Raw genomic sequence first — 2,628 nt, 5'->3', positions numbered from 1 at the left:
TTTTTTTATCTTTTTTTTTTTTTTTTACCATTTACATCCTTGTTTAAAATTATTAGTAATGTTGCGAATATTATTTTAACAGTACTGTCCAGTCTAATAATGTTAAAAGTGAGGTTCTATTGCTGTCTTTTGTAGCATTCAGTTCTGTCACAAACTAGAGTGTTTTATGTCTCATCAGGCACATCCTGTAAGAGAAGCTGAATGAAATGAACATGTGGAAGCTTTGGCAGTTGGTCTGTGGATCGCTGAGAGGAAACAGCACTAACATGACAGCAAAACAGATGTGTGCATGTGTAGGTCTGTTAACGTCTATTGCGAGAAACAGACGGCCTTGATACATTGACCCTTCTATATAGACCTTAGCTGATGGATGCATTTTATTCTATGTACAGTATGTCATTTTAAAAACATCCAACATAACATAAAATTGCCCTGAAAGCAAACCTGAGCAAGGCTTAACCAAAAGCACCCATTGTGAACCTGACAAGCGTTGCATAAGAATCCCGAGATAGCTTTCTTTGCATAATATTACCATCACAATCGTTTTCGTGTGATTGGCTAAATGCATTTATGTGCAACTAGTGTGCAAACATTCCTTTCTGTCTCTGCATATAGTTTTCTCTCATGGCTTGACAGAATCATCTCTGTACAAAATACCAGCAGCCCGTTTAATCTGACCAAACACAAAATGTTCAAACAAAACCATCATACTCTGGTGCAAAATCGAAATTTGGATGACAGCTAATTTACAGGATGCATGACCACTTTAGCCTTGAATAGCTACATGAAACAACCAAAACCCAGAGAAATAACTGACTGAAATATCTCCATGTGCACTTATTCATACTCGCCATACTGAAACTAACCAGGAACATTTTTCTATTATAAACGGCCAAATTTTCTTTCCAAATAAATCGACAGTTAGTGTATAATTACATCCGTAGATAATAACTTCGGACACCTCACACTCATTCAGCATGGCACCTTACCCATTGTGAACCTGACAAGCGTTGCATAAGAATCCCGAGATAGCTTTCTTTGCATAATATTACCATCACAATCGTTTTCGTGTGATTGGCTAAATGCATTTATGTGCAACTAGTGTGCAAACATTCCTTTCTGTCTCTGCATATAGTTTTCTCTCATGGCTTGACAGAATCATCTCTGTACAAAATACCAGCAGCCCGTTTAATCTGACCAAACACAAAATGTTCAAACAAAACCATCATACTCTGGTGCAAAATCGAAATTTGGATGACAGCTAATTTACAGGATGCATGACCACTTTAGCCTTGAATAGCTACATGAAACAACCAAAACCCAGAGAAATAACTGACTGAAATATCTCCATGTGCACTTATTCATACTCGCCATACTGAAACTAACCAGGAACATTTTTCTATTATAAACGGCCAAATTTTCTTTCCAAATAAATCGACAGTTAGTGTATAATTACATCCGTAGATAATAACTTCGGACACCTCACACTCATTCAGCATGGCACCTTAAAAAAAAAACAGACAAAATTAATGAATATGTTGTGCATGTGTAAGCAACAGCAAGAGTTAAGAGAGCAAAAAATATATTTTAACAAAAACCCGGCTAATAGTGGAATAGTTCTCCATTAGCAACAGGAAAATCATTAGTAATTCTATTTAAAGATGGACCTACTGTAAAAACAAATGATTGACCTCATTTCCCTTTCTGCTATTCTCCACTTCCCCACCTGACACCATATTCTCAGCATGAACTGCTGTGTTCACTGAAGAAATATTATTCTCAAATATTTGATTCATTGCTGCATCAATAGAGCCTCAAAGCGTGTCCAAGGGGTCAGTCAGCAAATCCAGCCACATGGTCACTACAAAAAGCAGACACACAAAACACGCGCACTCACACCCACCAGCAGACACATATTCACAGCACAAAAGCATGCACACACAAAACACACACAATGCACAAGTCCAAACAAACACAAATGTGAGGAGCAAAAAAAAAAAAAAAAAAAGGAAATCATACTGACTCCAAGCTTTTGAATGGAATAGTGTATAATGTTACAAAAGCTTTTTATTTCAGATAAATGCTGATCTTTTGATATTTCTATTCATCAAAGAATCCTGAACAAAATCTACTCAACTGTTTAAAATATTGATAATAATAATAATTTCTTGAGCAGCAAATCAGCATGAAAAAAAAAAAAAAAAAAAAAGGTCATCATATGATTAAACATCTTCTTTTCATGTAAAGTTAGTCTTTCACTTTCATGCAAACGGGTGATGAGAATTTGTTTTCTTAGAAATATCGTCATGTTTCACTCGCATATGAATGTATTGTGTACTTGTAATTTGTTCACATATCTTAAAAGTGCACTTTTTCATGATTACAAAAAGAAAACTTTTTTTAATTAATTTTGAAAATACGTAGGTATATGAAATATGTTTAAATCCATGTACATGTACAGTATAGCCTAATAAAAGTGGTTTTATTTTATTGGCTTCATGGAATCCGCCATTTTGAGATGATATGACCAATTGAATGCTACTCACTTTATGTTGTTAACCCACCTGTTAGCGAAAACTTTAATTCACACGATAAATTAATGTAGGACAGCAAATGGCGCATTTCTAC

General features: G+C 35.1%; 1 long non-coding RNA gene across 1 annotated transcript; it reads right to left on the bottom strand.

Moving 5' to 3' along the window:
- Positions 1 to 1,566, bottom strand: LOC107665864 (uncharacterized). The gene is made up of 2 exons (XR_001631605.1): positions 1,001 to 1,566; positions 1 to 480 (listed from the first exon to the last, which is right to left on the bottom strand). It is a non-coding gene; the product is annotated as an uncharacterized LOC107665864 (long non-coding RNA).
- Between the last annotated feature and the right edge of the window lie 1,062 nt (positions 1,567 to 2,628).

This window comes from Sinocyclocheilus anshuiensis, unplaced genomic scaffold (assembly GCF_001515605.1).
Source record: "Sinocyclocheilus anshuiensis isolate Anshui unplaced genomic scaffold, SAMN03320099.WGS_v1.1 scaffold647, whole genome shotgun sequence".
NCBI lineage: Eukaryota > Metazoa > Chordata > Actinopteri > Cypriniformes > Cyprinidae > Sinocyclocheilus > Sinocyclocheilus anshuiensis.
Note: the sequence above shows the minus strand (reverse complement) of the source record. Positions and strands in the feature narration are given on the sequence as shown.